The 25,633-nt window shown below is 39.0% G+C and overlaps 2 pseudogenes; one reads left to right on the top strand and one right to left on the bottom strand.

Annotated features, from left to right (window-relative positions):
• Positions 1 to 600: 600 nt before the first annotated feature.
• Positions 601 to 1,943, bottom strand: LOC119530448 (annotated as a pseudogene).
• Positions 1,944 to 2,475: 532 nt separating this feature from the next.
• LOC119530447 lies at positions 2,476 to 3,794 on the top strand (annotated as a pseudogene).
• The last annotated feature ends 21,839 nt before the right edge of the window (positions 3,795 to 25,633 follow it).

Here is a 25,633-nt window from a genome sequence, read left to right as displayed (position 1 = left end):
AACAGAAGAAAACTGAATTAAATCTGTTTAACTACTTAAAAAACTTTTGAAATAAATGATTATTAATAATGAGAAAATAATTCATTCTACCATTTTGTTTTGTTTTGTTTTGACAAACACCATGATAAACAACATGTTTGGGGCATTCAAATGTAATGGATGATATAGTACATTCAGTGATGCAGTATAATAAACTATGTTCCAAAGAAGAATATCCATATTTGGTTTAAATTTTAATTAAAACTTGGAATTGCTTGTTTTCAAGGTAGTATAGAGGCCTAGATTATCAATAATATTTTTTTTAATTTTTATTTACAAATTCTCTGTACCCACAAACAAAAATATTCCCATCCCCACCCTGCTAGTCAATTTTCTGTCTCTACACATTTGCTATTTCTAGATACCACTCATAAGCCATCATACACTATTTGCCATTATGTGCCTTGCTTATTTCACCTAGCAGTAAGTTATCTAGGTTCATCCATGTTACAGCATGTCTCAGAACTTCATCCTTCTTGTAGCAGCATAACATTCCATTGCATATATATGCCACATTTTGTTTATCCATTCATTTGTTGATGGACACTGGATTATTATTTTTTAAATCATGGATGCTGGTTTAGTTACCAAAAGTGCTGGCCTGTGTCTGGTTCTACTAGACAGAATGACGACACCAAGTAGTGGGTTCCAGCTCAGTCTTTGATGGGGCAAGACCACACAGCCTTGCGTGGGGGCAGGGTTTTGGGTGGCCGTGATGCCAGCAAATGTCCTCTCAGGATGGCATTTCATCTTCGGTGGCCCCAAGAAGAACTGAAGGATGCTGTTGGCCAGGAGCACCAGGCCTACATCCATGAGCAGGAATGAGGAGCTTGAACTGTTCAGGGATATCCAGGGGGCCAAATGGGCAACAAAGTCTGGCGAGATGCCCAAGAGCAGGCAGACAGGGCCAGGAGTGGCAGGGCCAGGAGTGACACGGCCAGGCTCCGCACCACTGGCTGGCTCTCAGTGGTCTCTCCATGAAGACTGAGTCCCTGTGGTTGATAGCACAGGTGGCCATCTGCATAATCATGGCCAAAATGTATATGGTGCTGATGACCAGGCTGGGCTCAAACTGCTTGAGCAGGTCCACAAAGTGCTCCTGCTTCTCCAGGCTCTGGGCCTTCATTGCATAGGCACGAAGCTCAGAAACTGGAGCATGATGGGGAGCATCATGTGCAGACTGAAGACTTGGGCAGGGGCTGCACTCCTGAGAGGGCCTTGAGGAGCTTGGAGCCAGAGATGATGAGGAAGCAGCCAGCCAGCAGCAGCCCTGCAGCGTGGTCTGGTAATCGCCCACCTTGACACCCTCCAGGTAGAGGATGCTCCAGCTGCAGGCAAGGATCATGGGGTTAAGACCTAGGATCTTGGACATCAGCAGGGTGGTGCGTGTGCAATGATCCTGTTTGAGCACATGTCAGATGCACTGAATGGGGGAGAGCTTGGAGGTGAAGGGCGCAACGGTGCTGGCTTCCCCCAGTTTCGTGAGAAGCGTTCTCTTGTCCTGGGTTCCTGTAGCATCTGGCTCAGGCGATCCTGTGGGATGCTCTGTTTGGCTGTCCTGGGGGCTGCTCTGATGCTCTATTATCCCATCTGGGAGGTTGGGTGGGAGGGCCACACCAGCGTGCGCATGCGCCCGGGCGCCAATGGCACATTGGTGCAGCTCCTATGTTTGAGGGTCACAGTAGCCCAGCTCCTTCTGGCTGGTGAGGACGAACTCCTTCTGGCTGAGGGCTAAGCAGGCGAACATCTACATCTGGGGGATGAAGCAAAGCAGCTGCTGGGGAGCTGTTGCCGAGTAGGCGGTAGTCCGGGAAGCACAGTGCATGCGTGCTCCAGGGCCAGCACCTTTGGGTAGCCCCAGGCCAGGTGCAATGCCACCCTGCAGTCGATGGAGTGCCACTCATGGGGCCGGACCTTCCCTGAGGAAAGCTGCAGGATGAGAGTGCACGCTTGGTGGATGAAGTGCAGCTCCTGGGCCACGTGGGTGAATCTTAAGACATGGGATAGTTAGAAAAAAGTGTACAAGCATTTTTACCGTACTTGAAACATGCTGCCAAATTGTTTTCCGAAAGGATAGTGCTAATTTATATTGCTGTCAGCAGAGTATGACTTACTTTACCATTTTTATTCCACCTGCTAACAGCTGTTATACTTTTAAAGGCTAATTCAATAGGTGAGAAATAGTGCCACACTGCTTTTCTAAGTGTATTTGTTTATTTGCTATTTGCTTTCAATGTTTGTTTACTAAGTGCACTTCTTGAGTTAATTACCTGATCAGATGCTATGCCTAGTCATTGGAGTTTTTTTTTTGTTTGTTTGTTTGTTTGTTTGTTTTTACCAACTTTACAGTCAACTTGTATAACAAAATGTAACATTTTTCATATTTTGCAAATATTTTTCCAGATATACTTACCACTTTAAAAATGTTACAATAGAATGCGCCTGCGCGACCTCAGGGCACCTCGGGTTGTCGTGCGCTTTCCCGCCACGTGGCCGCATCCCCGCTACATCCCGAGGGTCGCGCGTGGCGCGGAGGAGGCAGCGGGTGGCGCCCACCGACACTCGGGGAGCTTGAGGCCTGCGTGTCCGCCGCGGCCAGGGCTCCTGCCGCACGTCCCCAGCCGCGGGGCCCAAGCGCCGAGTCCGCAGGGCGGAGCGGGAGGGGGGGACGGAGGCGCAGCCCCCAGCCCCGAGGACAGGACCCCGGGAGCGGTGCTCGACCCAGTAGGCCGCTCCTGCCGGCGCCCCGGGCCGCTGGCGCCAGGGGTCCCAAGGGACGAGGGTGCAAAGTGAGGGGCCTGGGGCAGGAAGCCCAGGAGCCAAGCAGGAGCCAGAACGGGGGAGTTGGAGCCTTATCCAGGGGCGCAGAAGGTCCTCGGGGCGGGCCGTGATCAGCTCGCCTTGGAGACGTTTTCCTCGGGCGTCTCCTCCAGGGAAGGGAGTGGGGGTCTCGGTGGAGACGGTGAGAGGTGGCAGAGGCCAGGGGCGGGCCGGGCTCCGGCTTTTGCTGTCCGGTCCGGCCGCGGCTCCTGCTCCCTGCGCTTCCCACCCGCCGCCGTCGTGCCCGCCGACCGCGACGCCACCGAGGCGCTTATTTTTCTTCGCGGACAGGGAGACGCAGGCCATGGATAGGCAGAAGGCTTTGCAGGTGTCAGAACTTCACATATCAGATGCATCTGTCCGCGTGCGCCGGTTGTGCCTGTGGGGTAAGTAGGGATATGCGTGTGCCCTCTCGGTGTGCTGTCAGTGGGCTTTCAGCCGATCCCCAGGAAGGTGAACCTGATCGAGCAGGCAGCGGAAAACGTCAGATCGTTGATAGAGCAAGAGGTGAAGAACGGAATTCCTTCTAACAGGGTTATTTTGGGAGGATTTTCCCAGGGGGCAGCTTTATTTGTATAGACTGCGCTTAGCACACAGCGGAAACTGGTGACGTGGTTGCCCTCAGTTGCTGGCTTCCGCTTTGGGATTCTCTCCCGCAGGGTCCTATCGCTGGCACTAATAGAGATATGCCGATCCTCCAGTGCCATGGAGATTGCGACCCCTTAATTCCCCTAATGTTTCGTTCTTTTGCTGCTGAAAAGATAAGAACACCGGTAAATCCAGCCAATGTAACCTTCAAAACCAATGGGGGCTTGGTGCACAGTTCATGTCACCAGGAAATGACGGATATCAAGCAGTTCATTGACAAAGTGCTACCACCAGTTGATCGACATCACCGAGAGGCCTTCGGAACAAGTACTCCAGCATCATTGTAGTAGAACAGAAACTGTTAAATGTACCCAATCATGAAACTTCTTGTTTGCAGTGTTAGAATGTTTTGCATATACATACCAATGACACAGACTAGATAATGTCTCCTCATGGGAAGTGTTCTTTGAAGTTCTTTTAAGTTTGGCTTCTTTTCCCAAATGTAATTCAGAAAAATAATAACATACTGCAACCAGAATAGTCATTAGATAATTTGGAAATTATTAGTATGTTTAGAGAAAAATTGTTGAACTAAAAATGAGCAGTTAAGATATAAATGATTTACATTCGTGATAACTTAGCTGTGGATTTATTCCAAAACTGCCAGTCACCAAACAGTGGCCATATTCATATGTATTCATGCATACATAATTGTAATACAAAATAATGAGGTACTATATAATTCCTAATAATAGGGATAATACTTTTAAGTGTTAATGAAAGACTAATATTGCTCTCCTCAATTAATGGCTCTTTTATTGAAAGGACCAGACTTTTGTTTCCTATCATTTCCATTTAATACTCTTCTCTCTAGAAAAGATTCGTGTTCTTTGTTTTATCCTTCATGGGAGACCAACTTTTACTTCCCTTGTAAGACTAGGGTTAAGTTTAACTTTCACATAAAGGTGACATGGAATAGGGGAATAGAAGCTAAACACAACTAGCATAAACTGACTCTATGATTAGAGGGAAAGAAGGGGCCTCTGATGTAAGCCTCGAGTTAATGCCAGTAACAACCAAGGTCACTGAAATGTGAAGGAATATGAGGTGTAATCAAAGGCGGGTTAGTCACCTCTCTCGGATAAAATGTAACCTCTGGAAATGGGAGGGATCTGCATGTTAGGCTCAGGAAATAAATTGTGCTGCTTTCCTTTGTTCGGGGTGCCAACCATTTCATTTTCTTTTGGTCGTGCACCCACTCTTGCAAGAATGAAAATAAATTGCTTTTCTCCTCCAAAAAAAAAAAAAAAAAAAAAAAAGTTATAATAGTTTAGAAATATTATACAGCCAAATGTTGATTATTTACTCTAATGTTTCTTCTATTGCTTCTATTCTTAGGGAGCTTAGGTATTTGTCAGTTTATTTTGTTCCTGGTTTTTAAAAACCATATGTAACTATCTGACCTGAGAATTTTAAAATTTCTCCTACCTGAAAGTTTTCTATTTCTTCAATTCAGGATTTGTGGAGTCCTTCTCCAGTCTCTACTACCTTCCAGAAGTATTTATGTATAAAAATGTCACTTTCGATTAGTAATGGTTAATTCATGTGCTCATTCAATTTTTATTCAGCCTTCATTTATTTATTCACTCATTCAACAAGCATTGAGTGTCTTCTTGTATACAGAACTGGATATATAGTAGTGAATCAAATGTAGTTCCTCTTTTCTTAGAATTTGCATATATTCAGATTAGCTCTCTAACTATGTAGATTGCAGTCCACAGAAAAGTGGCCTTGGACAAAGAACACCATGCCAAATAAGCAAGGAGTTTCCAGCACTTATGTGTAAATTCCCACAGATCCCCTTTGGAAAAACATGTCTCATAGTAGGAAAACATCTACCATGGGTTTCCTCACAATCGAGGGGATAGGTACAATGCTGAGGAAGGAATAATGTGCTCTACATCATGGGTCACAATGAACTCATGCAGAATGTGTGCTTTCATTTTACTCAGATAGATGATGGACTGACTGGGACAGATTGGCCAAGTACTCTAATTTTTTAGATGACTGGACTGTTTCTCTTCTCTATGTCTCTCAATGAAATTGGCCCCTTTCCTCCTGAAAAGCCATGGAGAGTCACTGCATTGTTTATAGTCTTACAGCTGAACAGTGAAAATTGAATGTAGCAAAATAAAACAGGGCTGTGAGTTGGAGAAACTGTCTTAAAAGAAATTAGAGCATATGAAAGACAATAGATGAGGAGACCTGGAAATGAACTCTAAGGATTTAAGTCAATGTGAAAAGTAACAATCTTCAATTGAAAGAAATACAGCATTGATCAGGTAGGCCTTTTATAGACTCTTGTATGAAGATCTCATGATATACACATTTCTCTGATGTCATTTAGTGTTTGGTAGTATTTTCTACTATGCAAGAGCTTTACAGGTGATTTAATATCCTGAGACTGTTTCTGTGACTTTTATTCAAGACTATAATTCAATTCTCATTTTCCTTTTCCACCACAGAGGGGCACTTCTTCAAATTATACTGTGGGTCACCTATAAATCACAAGTCTCCCTTTTTATTCATATTCACTGAATCTGGAACAAAGTTACTTATAAATTGACCTCTGCTTCAGCGAGTTCTAGAAAAGCTTAAATTGATCACATTTTCTTTGAACCAACATTTTCAAAATGCCTTTGATTTTTATTAGTTCAATTTTCAGTTAGATGTTTTCTTTATGCTGTAACTTTAATGATTTTTAAAATTCATGGGAATGTTATGTACTGTCAGATGAATATGAACCAAAGCATGTGATTACAACATCACCTGTATTACTACCTGATACAATCATCCCAGTGTTGCAAATGATTGCCTGTTGGATTCTGTCCCTTCAATAAACACTATATATTGCACTTAAGCCTTCAATAATATTTCTCTTTGAATGTGGACAGTTGCTAATTCATTGAGCCATTTCCTTTGTATAAAATGCAGCATTGGTAATTTTAGCCCAGGATAAAACAAAAATAAACAGGAGACAGCAAGCTTGTTTCTTGGGAATTCCCATGGGCCAGGTATGTCTGCTATGCATCCAGGAGAGTAGCTCTTGCAATCACATCAGTGCATATCAAAATGTAAATATGCAGCTGTTAACCCTTCATCTATAAGAGGAGAATGTTTCTTTTAGTGTAAAATGTTTTGAATTCAAATTAGTTTATGTAGTGTTCAATCTCACCTTTATTTTTATGTCAGTGGGAAGAAAATTTGAGAATATTCAGAGTTAGTTTGCTGTGTTTTTATCAGTTGATCTTGAATAAAACTATACTTAACTTTAAAATAAATTTCTTTCGTTTGATTTTTAAAGGTGACATTTGGTACAGAAATTACTAAAATGCCATAGAAGACCTCTTCTTCGGCTGCCTAGTGAAGCATTTCCTGAGGAGTTCGTTGAAGTTGCCGGTTCGTTTCCTGAGGAGTTCATCGAACACGTTCGTCGAAGATCCCAGTTCATTTCCTGAGGAGTTCGTCGAAGTTGCCGGTTCGTTTCCTGAGGAGTTCATTGGACATCTTCCTTGGAGTTGACAGTTTGTTGACGGTTCTACAGAATTTGGACTCGTGCATACCTACAGTTGTGTGCTCTGTTTTGGTGGCATTCTGAAAGAAGCGGCGTGGAGAGGTCCAGAATGAAGCCCGAGTGATTGGGAAAAATTCTGAAATTTCCACCTTCCTGCTTATGTAGACAGAAGCCACTCTGGAACACTGGAATTTATGTTACCAAGTTACTCCTCCAGGAAAGTAGGTAGAAAGCCAGGAACTGCGGGGACTGGACACCACAGAGCAATCTGACTTTGGGCATACTTCATACAACACTCATGAAAACATGGAACTGCTGGGATCAGTGAAATCTATAGACTGAGACCAGACACCAGAGAATCTGAGAGCAGCCAGCCCAGCAGAGAGGAGACAGGCATAGAAAAAAAACAACATGAAAAACTCCAAAATAAAAGCGGAGGATTTTTGGAGTTCTGGTGAACATAGAAAGGGGAAGGGCCCTGAGGCGCATATGCAAATCCTGAAGAAAAGCTGATCTCTCTGCCCTGTGGACCTTTCCTTAATGGCCCTGGTTGCTTTGTCTCTTAGCATTTCAATAAACCATTAGATCTCTGAGGAGGGCCCGTTTTTTTTTTTTTTTTTTTTAATCCTTTTTTCTTTTTCTAAAACAATTACTCTAAGAAGCCCAATACAGAAAGCTTCAAAGACTTGCTATTTGGGCAGGTCAAGTCAAGAGCAGAACTAGGAGAGCTCTGAGACAAAACGCAATAATCCAGTGGCTGAGAAAATTCACTAAACACCACAACTTCCCAAGAAAAGGGGGGTGTCCGCTCACAGCCATCATCCTGGTGGACAGGAAACACTCCTGCCCATCGCCAGCCCCATAGCCCAGAACTGCCCCAGACAACCCAGTGTGACGGAAGTGCTTCAAATAACAGGCACACACCACAAAACTGGGCGTGGACATTAGCCTTCCCTGCAACCTCAGCTGATTGTCCCAGAGTTGGGAAGGTAGAGCAGTGTGAATTAACAAAGCCCCATTCAGCCATCATTTCAGCAGACTGGGAGCCTCCCTACACAGCCCAGCAGCCCAGAACTGCCCTGGGGGGATGGCACTCACCTGTGACATAGCACAGTCATCCCTCAACAGAGGACCCGGGGTGCACGGCCTGGAAGAGGGGCCCACTTGCAAGTCTCAGGAGCCATACGCCAATACCAAGGACTTGTGGGTCAGTGGCAGAGACAAACTGTGGCAGGACTGAACTGAAGGATTAGACTATTGCAGCAGCTTTAAAACTCTAGGATCACCAGGGAGATTTGATTGTTAGAGCCACCCGCCCCCTCCCTGACTGCCCAGAAACACGCCCCATATACAGGGCAGGCAACAGCAACTACACACGCAAGCTTGGTACACCAATTGGACCCCACAAGACTCACTCCCCCACTCACCAAAAAGGCTAAGCAGGGGAGAACTGGCTTGTGGAGAACAGGTGGCTCGTGGACGCCACCTGCTGGTTAGTTAGAGAAAGTGTACTCCACGAAGCTGTAGATCTGATAAATTAGAGATAAGGACTTCAATTGGTCTACAAATCCTAAAAGAACCCTATCAAGTTCAGCAAATGCCACGAGGCCAAAAACAACAGAAAATTATAAAGCATATGAAAAAACCAGACGATATGGATATCCCAAGCCCAAGCACCCAAATCAAAAGACCAGAAGAGACACAGCACCTAGAGCAGCTACTCAAAGAACTAAAGATGAACAATGAGACCATAGTACGGGAGATAAAGGAAATCAAGAAGACCCTAGAAGAGCATAAAGAAGACATTGCAAGACTAAAAAAAAAATGGATGATCTTATGGAAATTAAAGAAACTGTTGACCAAATTAAAAAGATTCTGGACATTCATAGTACAAGACTAGAGGAAGTTGAACAATGAATCAGTGACCTCGAAGATGACAGAATGGAAAATGAAAGCATAAAAGAAAGAATGGGGAAAAAAATTGAAAAAATCGAAATGGACCTCAGGGATATGATAGATAATATGAAACGTCCAAATATAAGACTCATTGGTGTCCCAGAAGGAGAAGAAAAGGGTAAAGGTCTAGGAAGAGTATTCAAAGAAATTGTTGGGGAAAACTTCCCAAATCTTCTAAACAACATAAATACACAAATCATAAATGCTCAGTGAACTCCAAATAGAATAAATCCAAATAAACCCACTCCGAGACATATACTGATCACACTATCAAACACAGAAGAGAAGGAGCAAGTCCTGAAAGCAGCAAGAGAAAAGCAATTCACCACACACAAAGGAAACAGCATAAGACTAAGTAGTGACTACTCAGCAGCCACCATGGAGGCAAGAAGGCAGTGGCACGATATATTTAAAATTCTGAGTGAGAAAAATTTCCAGCCAAGAATACTTTATCCAGCAAAGCTCTCCTTCAAATTTGAGGGAGAGCTTAAATTTTTCACAGACAAACAGATGCTGAGAGAATTTGCTAACAAGACACCTGCCCTACTGGAGATACTAAAGGGAGCCCTACAGACAGAGAAACAAAGAAAGGACAGAGAGACTTGGAGAAAGGTTGAATACTAAAGAGATTCGGTATGGGTACAATAAAGGATATTAATAGAGAGAGGGGAAAAATATGACAAACATAAACCAAAGGATAAGATGGCTGATTCAAGAAATACCTTCACGGTTATAACGTTGAATGTAAATGGATTAAACTCCCCAATTAAAAGATACAGATTCGCAGAATGGATCAAAAAAAATGAACCATCAGTATGTTGCATACAAGAGACTCATCTTAGACACAGAGACACAAAGAAACTGAAAGTGAAAGGGTGGAAAAAAATATTTCATGCAAGCTACAGCCAAAAGAAAGCAGGTGTAGCAATATTAATCTCAGATAAAATAGACTTCAAATGCAGGGATGTTTTGAGAGACAAAGAAGGCCACTACGTTCTAATAAAAGGGGCAATTCAGCAAGAAGAAATAACAATCGTAAATGTCTATGCACCCAACCAAGGTGCCACAAAATACATGAGAGAAACACTGGCAAAACTAAAGGAAGCAATTGATGTTTCCACAATAATTGTGGGAGACTTCAACACATCACTCTCTCCTGTAGATAGATCAACCAGACAGAAGACCAATAAGGAAATTGAAAACCTAAACAATCTGATAAATGAATTAGATTTAACAGACATATACAGGACATTACATCCCAAATCACCAGGATACACATACTTTTCTAGTGCTCACGGAACTTTCTCCAGAATAGATCATATGCTGGGACATAAAACAAGCCTCAATAAATTTAAAAAGATTGAAATTATTCAAAGCACATTCTCTGACCACAATGGAATACAATTAGAAGTCAATAACCATCAGAGACTTAGAAAATTCACAAATACCTGGAGGTTAAACAACACACTCCTAAACAATCAGTGGCTTAAAGAAGAAATAGCAAGAGAAATTGCTAAATATATAGAGACGAATGAAAATGAGAACACAACATACCAAAACCTATGGGATGCAGCAAAAGCAGTGCTAAGGGGGAAATTTATAGCACTAAACGCATATATTAAAAAGGAAGAAAGAGCCAAAATCAAAGAACTAATGGATCAACTGAAGAAGCTAGAAAATGAACAGCAAACCAATCCTAAACCAAGTAGAAGAAAAGAAATAACAAGGATTAAAGCAGAAATAAATGACATAGAGAACAAAAAAACAATAGAGAGGATAAATATCACCAAAAGTTGGTTCTTTGAGAAGATCAACAAGATTGACAAGCCCCTAGCTAGACTGACAAAATCAAAAAGAGCAAAGACCCATATAAACAAAATAATGAATGAAAAAGGTGACATAACTGCAGATCCTGAAGAAATTAAAAAAATTATAAGAGGATACTATGAACAACTGTATGGCAGCAAACTGGATAATGTAGAGGAAATGGACAATTTCCTGGAAACATATGAACAACCTAGACTGACCAGAGAAGAAATAGAAGACCTCAACCAACCCATCACAAGCAAAGAGATCCAATCAGTCATCAAAAATCTTCCCACAAATAAATGCCCAGGGCCAGATGGCTTCACAGGGGAATTCTACCAAACTTTCCAGAAAGAACTGATACCAATCTTACTCAAACTCTTTCAAAACATTGAAGAAAATGGAACACTACCTAACTCATTTTATGAAGCTAACATCAATCTAATACCAAAACCAGTCAAAGATGTTACAAAAAAGGAAAACTACCGGCCAATCTCCCTAATGAATATAGATGCAAAAATCCTCAACAAAATGCTTGCAAATCGAATCCAAAGACACATTAAAAAAATCATACACCATGACCAAGTAGGGTTTATTCCAGGCATGCAAGGATGGTTCAACATAAGAAAATCAATCAATGTATTACAACACATTAACAAGTCAAAAGGGAAAAATCAATTGATCATCTCAATAGATGCTGAAAAAGCATTTGACAAAATCCAACATCCCTTTTTGATAAAAACACTTCAAAAGGTAGGAATTGAAGGAAACTTCCTCAACATGATAAAGAGCATATATGAAAAACCCACAGCCAGCATAGTACTCAATGGAGAGAGACTGAAAGCCTTCGCTCTAAGATCAGGAACAAGACAAGGATGCCCGCTATCACCACTGTTATTCAACATTGTGCTGGAAGTGCTAGCCAGGGCAATCCGGCAAGACAAGGAAATAAAAGGCATCCAAATTGGAAAAGAAGAAGTAAAACTGTCATTGTTTGCAGATGATATGATCTTATATCTAGAAAACCCTTAGAAATCGACGATACAGCTACTAGAGCTAATAAACAAATTTAGCAAAGTAGCGGGATACAAGGTTAATGCACATAAGTCAGTAATGTTTCTATATGCTAGAAATGAACAAACTGAAGAGACACTCAAGAAAAAGATACCATTTTCAATAGCAACTAAAAAATCAAGTACCTAGGAATAAACTTAACCAAAGATGTAAAAGACCTATACAAAAAAACTACATAACTCTACTAAAAGAAATAGAAGGGGACCTTAAAAGATGGAAAAATATTCCATGTTCATGGATAGGAAGACTAAATGTCATTAAGATGTCAATTCTACCCAAACTCATTTACAGATTCAATGCAATCCCAATCAAAATTCCAACAACCTACTTTGCAGACTTGGAAAAGCTAGTTATCAAATTTATTTGGAAAGGGAAGATGCCTCGAATTGCTAAAGACACTCTAAAAAAGAAAACCGCAGTGGGAGGACTTACACTCCCTGACTTTGAAGCTTATTATAAAGCCACAGTTGCCAAAACAGCATGGTACTGGCACAAAGATAGACATATAGATCAATGGAATCGAATTGAGAATTCGGAGATAGTCCCTCAGATCTATGGCCGACTGATCTTTGATAAGGCCCCCAAAGTCACTGAACTGAGTCATAATGGTCTTTTCAACAAATGGGGCTGGGAGAGTTGGATATCCATATCCAAAAGAATGAAAGAGGACCCCTACCTCACCCCCTACACAAAAATTAACTCAAAATGGACCAAAGATCTCAATATAAAAGAAAGTACCATAAAACTCCTAGAAGATAATGTAGAAAAACATCTTCAAGACCTTGTATTAGGCGGCCACTTCCTAGACTTTACACCCAAAGCACAAGCAACAAAAGAGAAAATAGATAAATGGGAACTCCTCAAGCTTAGAAGTTTCTGCACCTCAAAGGAATTTCTCAAAAAGGTAAAGAGGCAGCCAACTCAATGGGAAAAAATTTTTGGAAACCATGTATCTGACAAAAGACTGATATCTTGCATATGTAAAGAAATCCTACAACTCAATGACAATAGTACAGTCGGCCCAATTATAAAATGGGCAAAAGATATGAAAAGACAGTTCTCTGAAGAGGAAATACAAATGGCCAAGAAACACATGAAAAAATGTTCAGCTTCACTAGCTATTAGAGAGATGCAAATTAAGACCACAATGAGATACCATCTAACACCGGTTAGAATGGCTGCCATTAAACAAACAGGAAACTACAAATGCTGGAGGGGATGTGGAGAAATTGGAACTCTTATTCACTGTTGGTGGGACTGTATAATGGTTCAGCCACTCTGGAAGTCAGTCTGACAGTTCCTTAGAAAACTAGATATAGAGTTACCATTCGATCCAGCGATTGCACTTCTCAGTATATACCCGGAAGATCGGAAAGCAGTGACACGAACAGATATCTGCACGCCAATGTTCATAGCAGCATTATTCACAATTGCCAAGAGATGGAAACAACCCAAATGTCCTTCAACAGATGAGTGGATAAATAAAACGTGGTATATACACACGATGGAATACTACGCGGCAGTAAGAAGGAACGATCTCGTGAAACATATGACAACATGGATGAACCTTGAAGACATAATGCTAAGCGAAATAAGCCAGGCACAAAAAGAGAAATATTATATGCTACCACTAAGGTGAACTTTGAAAAATATAAAACAAATGGCTTATAATGTAGAATGTAGAAGAACTAGCAATAGAGAGCAATTAAGGAAGGGGAAACAATAATACAAGAAGAACAGATAAGCTATTTAACGTTCTGGGGATGCCCAGGAATGACTATGGTCTGTTAATTTCTGATGGATATAGTAGGAGCAAGTTCACAGAAATGTTGCTATATTAGGTAACTTTCTTGGGGTAAAGGAGGAACATGTTGGAAGTTAAGCAGTTATCTTAGGTTAGTTGTCTTTTTCTTACTCCCTTGTTATGGTCTCTTTAAAATGTTCTTTTATTGTATGTTTGTTTTCTTTTTTACTTTTTTTTCATACAGTTGATTTAAAAAAGAAGGGAAAGTTAAAAAAAAAAAAAAAAAAAACAAGGAAAAAAAAAAGATGCAGTGCCCCCTTGAGGAGCCTGTGGAGAATGCAGGGGTATTCGCCTACCCCACCTCCATGGTTGCTAACATGACCACAGACATAGGGGACTGGTGGTTTGATGGGTTGAGCCCTCTATCACAGGTTTTACCCTTGGGAAGACGGTTGCTGCAAAGGAGAGGCTAGGCCTCCCTATGGTTGTGCCTAAGAGCCTCCTCCCGAATGCCTCTTTGTTGCTCAGATGTGGCCCTGTCTCTCTAGCTAAGCCAACTTGAAAGGTGAAATCACTGCCCTCCCCCCTACGTGGGATCAGACACCCAGGGGAGTGAATCTCCCTGGCAACGTGGAATATGACTCCCGGGGAGGAATGTAGACCTGGCATCGTGGGACGGAGAACATCTTCTTGACCAAAAGGGGGATGTGAAAGGAAACGAAATAAGCTTCAGTGGCAGAGAGAATCCAAAAGGAGCCGAGAGGTCACTCTGGTGGGCACTCTTACGCACACTTTAGACAACCCTTTTTAGGTTCTAAAGAATTGGTGTAGCTGGTGGTGGATACCTGAAACTATCAAACTACAACCCAGAACCCATGAATCTCGAAGACAGTTGTATAAAAATGTAGCTTATGAGGGGTGACAAGGGGATTGGGAAAGCCATAAGGACCACACTCCACTTTGTCTAGTTTATGGATGGATGAGTAGAAAAATAGGGGAAGGAAACAAACAAACAAACAAACACACAAAGGTACCCAGTGTTCTTTTTTACTTCAATTGCTCTTTTTCACTCTAATTATTATTCTTGTTATTCTTGTGTGTGTGCTAATGAAGGTGTCAGGGATTGATTTGGGTGATGAATGTAAAACTATGTAATGGTACTGTGAACAATCGAAAGTATGATTTGTTTTGTATGACTGCGTGGTATATGAATATATCTCAATAAAATGAAGATTAAAAAAAAAATGCCATAGAAGTGTCAACTGGTCATTCTGTCAGTTATAATTTTTCTTTGTAAATCTTTCTTCTAGGGATTCTGTATGTTTTCCTTACATTTAATTTTAACTGCTTATATTCTATAAGTATCTATATTTGCCTTCTATTTCTCAGAAAAGCCATTGCCATTTAGCTGTTGAGATAACCTAGATCAGTATTAATCAGATGAGGCAGAAGGAATTTTAAAAAGTTTATAGTGTCCGTTTATGATATTAAAACACCTTTGAGATTTCAAAACTGGATTTACAATCTAGGCGTTAGAGCCACAGTCCTAAGCTCCCACCCTTATTGAGCTACTTGGCTGGGGAAGCTGCTAATTCATCTCCTTTTGCACAGCTGGCAGCTGTGGGTGTAAAGAAAGACCCTGTGCTAATGGGTGATGGTGAAGGAGGGGGGAGATCAGGTTAGGGAGCCTCAATTTATGCTACTTTTGACATTGTATGATGTGCAAAAGCTAAAGAATTTGCTGGTTGATTCACTATTTATTCATAGAAGAGAACTGGCCTCATTTCCAGAAACAGGCAGCTGAGATGATAGGGCATGAATGCTCCCCATATGAGCCTCACAGCTGTTAGTTAGTCCAGCAACGGGGTGACAGCTCAGAGCCAGGCAGATGGGATCTATTAGCCACCGCAAACCCTAACGATAGACCAAGAGGGAAAGCTGCCTCCATGTTCACAGAGAGTGAATGAGAGGAGTCCTGGGACTGCAGTCCCTGCACAGGTTTTAAAAGGGGGAGGAGTGGGAGTCAGGGAGGGCTCTCCTTACCACAGCTCAACTCTCACTTCATCCTTCCACCTGAGCTAGTGGGCTGTGAATCTGGACAATCCTTCCTCCTTTTACTGTCCCCTGTACTCAATATCTACAAACAAACAAACAAAAATTAGTTTCCATAAACACTTTCAGTTCATCCATTTATTCTTTCCTGAACATTTTATTGAGTGGCCAATTTATAATAAGTAAAATACTAGACCTGGGGAATAAAATAATCAATAAGACACAGTTCTGCCCCAAGGATCTCACAATCTAGTAGGGGTGACAGACACAAGGAGACAACCCCCTGCTCCCCCACCCCCCCAAAAAAACAAACAAAAAACAAAAAACAGAGAAAATGCAGTAATTGTACTGCTTCCAAACCAGATATGTCCTGGTAACCCTGACTACACCCTAATACCCTGTGATTTAGCTTTATTCTCTGACAATAATAATACAGAGCGAGAGGTAGCTTCAGGTCAAAGTCGGGGGGAGGGGTGTCTTAGTTTGCCGGGGCTGCTGGATCAAAGTACCACACATTTGTTGTCTTAACCAACAGGAATTTATATTCTCACAGTTTCGGAGGCTAGAAGTCCAAAACCAAGGTGTCAGCAGGACCTTGCTTTCTCTGAAGTCTGCAGCTTCCTGGTGGTGGCTTGCAGGCGAAGCATAACTTTATCTCTTTGGTCCCATGGCCGTCTCCCCTGGCCCCGTCTGGCTCCTGCTCCTGTGTCCACATTTCGTCTGTTTAGGAGGACTCCAGTCTTATGGATTAAGGCCTATCCTGAATTAGTTCAGTCTCACCTTGACTAATAAAATAGTTTGCAAATGTTTTCACATCTACCTACGGGACCGGGGCTTATGACTTGAACGTATCTCTGTGGGAGGTGTGATTCAATCTGTAACAGGAAGTTTCATTGGAATAGCCTATCTTTCCCCAACTATTGCTATTCAAAATACTTACTTGACTAATTTTTATTTTTCTTTAATAGTTAGGAACTTGTAGGAGAGTTGAAATATGTAATTATCATAAATATAAGGCAATATAACAAGATGACAGAGGACATTATTCCCCTGATTACAGAGGGGATATTCCCTGATAAAAAAGCATTCAAATCATAGAATAGCATTTCTCATTACAGGAAATGGGACAGTTGTGAGAATGAAGTGAATGGAAGAGAATGGCAGTGAGAGGTCATGTGTTTTGGGAGATGGGGGTTGGGTAGGGGCATAATTTTAACTCCTGTAGTAGAAATCAAATTCTGGAGATCGGAGAAATATCTCCAGGTGATATTAAAAAGTCATGCTGAATTAAGTTCCCTGCAAATCCTCTGAACTTTCCCCTGAAGGAAAACCCACAGTAGAAATATGTATTATTGTTCAAAGTTGTTGGACTAATATTTCCTTAAATGTTAATCAGTACAGAGATTAGACCACAGTTCAGTTTAGCTATTTGTGGGTTACATAGATAATGCCAACAGTGTGTTGACTGGAAAGAAAAATAGATTGGAAGTGAGGACACCTGAGTTACACTCCGGATTCTGAGTAAGATATTTTCGCTTTTTATCTTTGAAATCTCATGAGAAGGTGGATTAAAAAACCTACAAAAATTTTAGTGGCCATACACAAGGAGAAAATGATCTGGAGAGTGGCTTAGGTAAGAGCTTCTCTGTTATGTATCCTTTAATTTTTTACTCTTTTGAAATGTTCTCCTTATACACGGAAGATCTGAGTAGGAAATATCCAAATAGAGTTTTTGTCTGTGTGCCTTGGAAGCTAGGAAAAGCCAGCTGAATATCTATTTCTCTGTCATGAAATTCCAGTAGGAAAATTCAGTGGAAGGAGGGTAAAGGACAGCCCTTCCTCTAGACAACTGGAGAGAATAAGAAACAATAGAAAGACTTGAGCTAAGTCTGCCTTACCCTGACTTTATCATGTTATTCTCATCAAATACATTTCCACTATGACATTAGCAGCAGTGCTCTTTGTGGAAACTCTCCTAAACTAGCCTGGATGTTGCCATGAATACAGAAAGATTTGACAGCTGTAAAGGAGACTGGTGTTCATTGACTGCCCATTCTATGACAGACCCCTGCTAGATGTACACACTGTAAGATGCTTTACTAGCATTTAATTTCATCCTTAAAACTACCTACATGGAGACATGTATCCATATTTTCACCAGAGTGAAGTCCTAGTGCTTGTAAGGTCACTGCCCACTGACCCCCAAGCCTATGTTTGTTTGTTTGTTTCCATTCTAATGTTTTTCACATAATAAGGTTACTGTGTCATACTGTGGTGACCATAGAAACTAAGAGATCTTAGTTCATTAGAAACTAAGTAAAGTTCATTAGGATGCTTATGAAAATTGTCTGTCAGATATTATACTTTGTTTGATGAAATGACACAATTTTTCTCCCTAGAACATTAAAAATAATTTATTATTATCAATCATGAATAGATATCACTTATGCTTATTGCATAGTGTAAAAAATAATATTTTCATGTTGGCAACATGTAAAGTCATTTAAGAATGATTCTTGAACTTATTCTGATTTATTATTCCAGATTAACTCTCAGAATTATCATTTAAAAACCATGTGGATCTATCTCTCAATAAATAAATAGAGTAGCTTCTTCTAGCATCAGACTTCTAATAAATGATTTGTTAGAGTCAAGTGAATTTATGTCACTATTTTCTGCCATTTTTGTTCCAAATTCAAGCTACCCAACTTGTGTTTTGTCTGAGAATATTAGTTGTGTATCATCTTTGCATTACTAGTAAACATTTTGATAAATTAGTTCAGTGAGTGAAACTTTCCCTGCATTTACAGTGTGAGAATTAATCACCCATCACTTCTAGTCTATCAGTGATCGTGAAACAAGTTCTGTGAATGTAAATTGTCAAGATACATTGATTTTCAGAACAATGCAAAAGTTGCTGCAAACCACACTGATAATTGGAATGAAAAGGGAGGAGAGGGGGGAGAGAGAGAGAGAGACGAGACGGAGAGAGAAAGTCTTTGTATCATTCACCTTTTATCCTTAAGGTTTAGCACAGTACTTCGAAGCCAGATGATAAATAAACATTTTGCTTTCTAAAAGGTAGACGTGGCAGTGCAGAGTAGGTGTATATTTATTTTTAAATCATGTTTTCTGTATTCACTTGAATGAATGGTCACTGAGAATACACATGCTTGGTGAATAACACCTTACATTGGGGAATCTGTTTAGTAATACTTAAGAGTGTAGGCTCTGGAGTCAAGCTGCCTGGGTTTAAATCTCAGCTCTACCACTTGACAGATGCATGATCTTCAGCAAGCTTGAGTGTTCCTTACCCTGTAAGATGGGTTGATAATAACAGAATAACCTCACAGTGTAGTTGTGAGGATAAAAAGACTGATTCAAGTAAAGTACTTAGTTGAGCAATTAAAACATGGTAGGCACCAGTAAATGTTTAATATTATTATTAAGTGAAAGCATTAACCTCAGATTCACTAATATCCAAGGAAATGTTTCATACTACACTATATTAATGATATAGAAAAAAAATGACCTCTAGACTGATACAAAGGATCATATTCTGTCCTTATTTTCTGGATCTCATTTCTGAGAAAGAGACCATGGCAATGAGAAGAATAAAAAAAGGATTAAAGCATACTTCAGGGAATGATTTACTTTTTAATTATTACTGCATTCTCCCTGCCTTCTAATGTGCATCTTAGTCCAACTGAAACCTCAAGCCTCCTCCAATCTTTTGATCATCTCAAAATTTAATCCTTTCCATTTTAGCTGGATTCGCTCTAAGAATAGACTGTTGAATTACAGAAGATAGCTCAACCTAGTGAATCAGTAAACATGAGTGCATTAGATTTTTGTTTTCCTTTTCTACATTTTAAATTCCAGGAGTTCCTAACATCAAAATATCTCTCTAGAATTTGTAAGAGAAAACAAAAAGTAATATTCAAAACAGAAAGAATCTATCAAAAGGGATGCAGAAGTAAGTAACAACTCCATGTTCAGAAGCAAACTATCGTGCTTTTGTTTTACATGGAAAACAGTGTCATTATCTTTTTATAAGAACCTCACATTTGACAATGAGGAAATAAAGTACACAAGAAAACATTTTCCTGACTAGAGACTTCTATGTAAATAAACGTATTGCCCTCTTCCTGTCCCTTTCCACCAGAGTTAAACAATGGACAGTGAGAAAGGAAATGATATCAACATGCTATTGATAAAAATCAAACTGCACTGGAGGAAACACAGTGAAAAACAATAGAAAAAATACAGCTTGTAGCTTCTGTAGTTTGTCATGAAGCTCCATGAATAGTAGTCAGTTATTAACTTGAAAGTATAAATTCATTATACCTCCATTATGACTTTATTATATATATTTTTTCAACTTTAATATAAATATCTTTCAGCAAAGACAAGTGGGGAAGTTAAAAGAAAAAAAGCAAATTGTCTTTGACAGATAGAATTTATACCTTTAAATATGTTTAACTCTTTCTTAATTAAATCTTAAAATTTGGTTGGCATTCCCCAGCCTTTCATAGCTATCCAACCGGGAAAAGCTATTTCAGCAGAGTTTACAGAATGGTTGTGGAAAATGCCTTGAAAACCATTTGTCAAATTAATGATACTGCATGAGTATTTGGCAGAACATTCAGACTATGGATAAAAGATAGTATAAAGTTTTCTAAAATATGTGAGGAAAGATCCCATGCCTGTGGCAAATTTGTGGTGTTAAAGTTTGACATATTCCAAATTGATCTTATTCTCAAGAAAGTAGTTTCTCCCATGGATGTTCTAGTACTTGCTGAATTTGCATCTATCTAGAAGGCCTGTTTTACCAGCTTGGAAAAACAAGAGGTCAAATCTCCTTTTAGTCTCCAAATTAATGCCTTGATTCTTCTCCAAATTAGCTGTCCTTTTGCAAACTGTTATAGGAATAAACTATTACAAGAGTAATAGGCTTTGCATATTTTGCCATCAACATTTCTTGGTGCATCATTAACCTTATGTAATAAAAATAGGAAGCCCTCCATCATATATAAATTGAAATATTAAAAACCTTTCATACAAATTCTATAAGAAAAAAGATCTAAGTCCTGGTAGTCATCACTGTCTTTTAGATAAGGCAATGATGTCCTAAACTGAGACCTGACTCACTGTAGCCCTGTTTTATAACAGGAGGAGAAGGATATTGTACTAGGGACATACATAAGAAAATAAACAAACTCCAGTCAGGAAAGAGTCAAATTGGATCAGGATTGTGCATCAGGTTGAGGAAGTTGGACTTCTTGCTATAAGAAATTGGGAACAATTGAATATATAACCAAGTAAATATGTTCATATGATAACTCTGTTGCAGTATAAAGCATGGATTTGCATGAGGAACAAATCAGGGCAGGAAGATAAGAGGAGGCTGTTGTGATGGTAAAGAACATGACTCTCCTTTGCGTGAAGCATAGCTCTTACCTAGTAGAGCAGAAGCAGTAAAAGTTGTGCTCACCTACAGGGACAACTCCAAAGCAGACACATCTCATGCCTCTTTCTTGTCACAGTTTTTTAATCTGGCATTTTCATTAATATCATGAAGAGAAACACATAATCTGGCATTATTCATGATTACCTTAAGTAAAGAGATGATTCAAAAGCAATTGGCTGGTTCTTTTAAGTGGAGCGTAATCAGGATTATGCCAGAGCTCATGGTTATTTGAATCAATAAAAGAATGCCAGTTGAGATATTGCTCCTTTATGAGTTTCAGGAGAGTCCAGTTTCAATATCCACACTAAAGGTTGTTCCAATTAAGGATGATTTTTTCCCTTTGAAACTGGGTTTTTGTATGATAAAATATCATGCAGTAAACTTCCAGGGATAATTTCTTCAGATAAGGTTTTAGTTATAGCTTTTGATTCTTCATATAAATAAGAGATCTTTTCCAATTCAAAAGGCTAAGGGTTACTTCTGGAATTCCTTGGAAGAGCTATGCCAGTTAAGTACCCAGCTCACATTCTGAAGAATGCTTTTGTAGTTTAAGATAGTGCAACCAGGAGCCTTCATTACTGATTTGCCCACAGTGTCAAACATCAGAGGAACTTTCCAACAGGCCTTTAAGAGTTCAGTACTCGCATTAATTAGGAAGCTATCTGGGTATTTAATGGGGAGTTTTCAAGATACTGGACAGAGCTAGAATAAGTGACTGTATTTACTTGGAGAAATAAAGTTAACTATATCACAGATGCTCCATAAAGCAACACATAATTGTAAATGAAAGGTAAATAAAATAACAGAAAAGAAATTTACATCAAAGACAACCATATCCATACTTGTAGCTGTGTTTCCCTTACCAAGAACTGTCAAAACAATAACTACCTGCCAGGCAAGACAAAAGGAAAATTATTTTCATAGCAGAATATCCATTTTGTTTAGTGGGAATTGCTTGCATCATCAGAATTTAACCAATTTCCAGCAATATAATTTTTCTGATTATCAAGGGAGTCTTTGTTTTTGAGTTTTGATTTAGACAATGGCTCCTTAGTCAAGAGGGGAAACTTCTACAAATGTCATCAAATATTGAGTGTTCTGTCATTTTTAAAATATAGACTATGAAAAAATCTAAGGTCTGTTTAAAAAGTTGGTGCCAGAGGGTTAGGGAAAGAAATAGTTATAAAACAGCAGAGGCCTAAAGAACTTATTAAAGAAAGTACTTTATGTACATTAGCTTTTATGGCAGTTGATATTTTAAAGGATATGCAACTCCTGGGACAGAGAAGAGAAATTAGAGAATTAGAGAAAACAAACAGCTTATTGGAAAGATACCCTCAGTGAGGGCAAGTCTGGTAGAGTGGTTTTTCCTCCTAGAAAGGTCCATAAACTGAAGTTGGTACTTCTTTTCTATCTGAAGCCACGTGAAGCAGAAAACTGTGAAGATTTGGAAACCAGGCAGAGTGAACTAAGAGAGCTCTGAAGCTAACCAGAAATTGTAAGGGGTCAGTTTAACACCTGGTCTCTGATCAGCTGTGAGTGTTGCTTAAAAGCTTCACCCAAATATTTAGAGAAAGCTGTCTATGAAGGGTACTTCTATCTCAAAGTTGTTCTAAAGCACCAAAGTACTAGCACTGGGAATCCATGGTGTGTCTGTATCCATGAATGACTTTGAATCCGGTAAAAAAACTGCATGAGATAGAACAAGATTTAAACTTAACAATGGTTAATACAAATTAAAGTTTATTAAAATTTTAATGGGGAATTTAGCCTATATGATTTTATTTAGAAAAGGTGCTTTTATTGTATAATATATAATCAATGTAAAAATACTTAAAATATTGTGTTTTGTTACTTTAACAAAAGATAATGGGTAGGTAGGGAAGAAATAGAAATGGCTACAAATTTAAGGCTGTAACCTGTGTACCTGAACACATATTCAGTACTTTCTTTCATCTGGTAGCAGCCACTCATGTGTTATGCCTGTAGGACTTACATAAAAAGCTGCTTAGTCTAATCAGCACAAGTTTAATGAGCAAGGGCAGAATAATAAGACGTTATTCTGGACAAGTCTGAGAAATGGTAGCAGTAGCTGTTCTATATCTCTTAAGTATAACAGTGTCTGAATTCCAAATTTTGGTCATTTCAAGTATTTCATCAAACTGTAACTTAACCCGGGGGGTTTATATCTTTGCTTTTAAAGGATTATTCATGAAACTAAGGGCCTACTGCTATTCTGAAATAATCCAGTTTTCTCAGGACATATCATTTATAACAGTACCTCATTCTTTGTGGTTGCCTTTCTTCCCGAAAGGTATTGTGTTACTAACACTGTAAGCATCTTTGTAAGGCATGTATGAAGGCTTCACATTTGAAGAAGTTAAATCACAGAGAAGCTGGAAGCCTGTCCAAAATTAAAATATGTATATTATACTATACTATATTACACTATATTATATTATATTATATTATATTACATTACATTATATTATATCATGTCATATCATAACATATATTTGTGGTAGGTATTTGTCTCTTTGTTCTCACTTAGCAGGATGCATAACCAAAGAGACCAGAAGAAAGGGAAAAGAGACAATCTAATTAATTACAGTCATTCAATAGATGACAAAACTGAGTCCCCTGAAATTTCTAAGCTATTTGCTTGGATTTAGTTTGATAGGCTGTGAAACAAAATAACAAAAGAACCAAATGAAGAGAAACTATTTAGATGTTTTACATCTTAGTAGAATCTAATTAAAATAAAGAGGGAAAATTTAAATAAACCTGTGTACTCTTGTATATTTTAATAAAAATAATTATATGACTTTGTAATAGTACTCTTGATAATGGAATTTATTTGAAATAAATGTGGTAATTTTAGAAAAAAATTATGTAATCCTTGTAGGAAAATCAGTTGAGTAATTTTGGTTTCCTGTTGTGCAGGTTTGAATTCAGGTTTTGTAGGTCCAGACTTATACAAGTAAGGGTCTCTTAAAGGAAAAATAATGCAAATTGCAAATACAAAGCTAGTTATGTGTAAATATGTATTTAGAATAAACTAATCACAACAAATTCCAACTTTTTCCAAAGTTACAAATATAATCATCTAAAATGAAGGAAGAACTTAATATTCTTATTAATTTATTGTCTGCCCCTAATTTTTTCTGCATGCTCATATTAATTTTGTAATACAATTTTCTGTAGAGAAAAAAGGAAGATAATTTATTCTTTGCTTTAGCATGGTTGAATAAGCATCTTTAGAAAAGTTTCTTTTAGCTCCACACATCATTATTGATAATGTTATGAAGATCTTGAAGGCTTGTCCTTTAGTTGGGAAGCATTATAAAGATTCCTGCAAGCCATCCTTGTATCCAGATAAGGTTAGCAGTTACTTACCTGTACACAGAAGTGATAGGAAACTATGTAAAGTATTCTATTAAACCCATGCTAAAGGCACCCTCAATTAACTTCCCTTTAGCGATATTCCAAACATGTTTGTGACCATTCCAACACCACTCAAAAGTAAGGGAGTTGAACTGGAAAGAGACAGCAGTCTTAGCCAATTGTGGTTAATATATCTTACTATTGCAAATTTCACAAAAATACTCTGGCCTTGTGAAAATTACTGGATGCCTGTGTAAGTGAAGGGCTAACTCATGGTAAATTCATCTCTGCTGAATTTAACAAACTAAGAAAGCTACAAGTTTATGCAAAATGTAAAGAAGTAATATAGATAGAAATTAAGAAATATCCTGATAAGCGTTCTGTTGCTGCACAATAAATAATGAGTGATGAGAGTTGCTTTCAATAGCGTATGTAATACAGCAACATGAAGTAAGAGTGCTAATGTTAGTAATAGTAAAACATTTTTATGAATGGATAATTTACTTTTTAAGGGTTTAGTGGTTTCTAATAGAAGGTTAAATCTCAAATATTTAACAGTGCCCTAGAAGGCATTACCTACAGTCAAGGTTGTGGAGCTAATAAAGTATTTGAATGTGTGACAAGCAAAATGAGAAGCCTATGCAATTTTCTGAATGTAAAACTAATCCTGAGAGGGTAAAAATGTACAAACAGCAGCTATCAAAGATCAGAATGTTTAAGGCAACTTTGAAGACTTCTGACAAAGAGATGACATATACTGAGAGGAAATTGGTATGTATGTGAAATCCTCTTTTTGGTTGCCATTTATTAAGTAAGAGCTTCCATGAAATGAAACATATAAATGTAGCCATCTTAGCAATTTGTCTTACTTTGAAAAATAAACTGTCTTATTGTTAAATATATATTAGTAGTGTGTTTTTGTTTTGAATTAAAAAACAGGAAAAGAATGGTTTGGGTTTACCCACGTGTACTGGAATATAATGCATTCACAGCCCTAGATGTAAACAGTAATCTTCTACTGTCTGGGGAGTCAGTAATTGTTGACAGGTGTTTAATGACAGAGTGGTATGAACATCACTACTTCAGAGTAAGGTTTGGCTCATTGTTTTGTGTGACATGAATATAA

Source organism: Choloepus didactylus, chromosome 3 (assembly GCF_015220235.1).
Source record: "Choloepus didactylus isolate mChoDid1 chromosome 3, mChoDid1.pri, whole genome shotgun sequence".
Lineage (NCBI taxonomy): Eukaryota > Metazoa > Chordata > Mammalia > Pilosa > Megalonychidae > Choloepus > Choloepus didactylus.
This window is presented reverse-complemented; position numbering and strand designations above follow the sequence as displayed.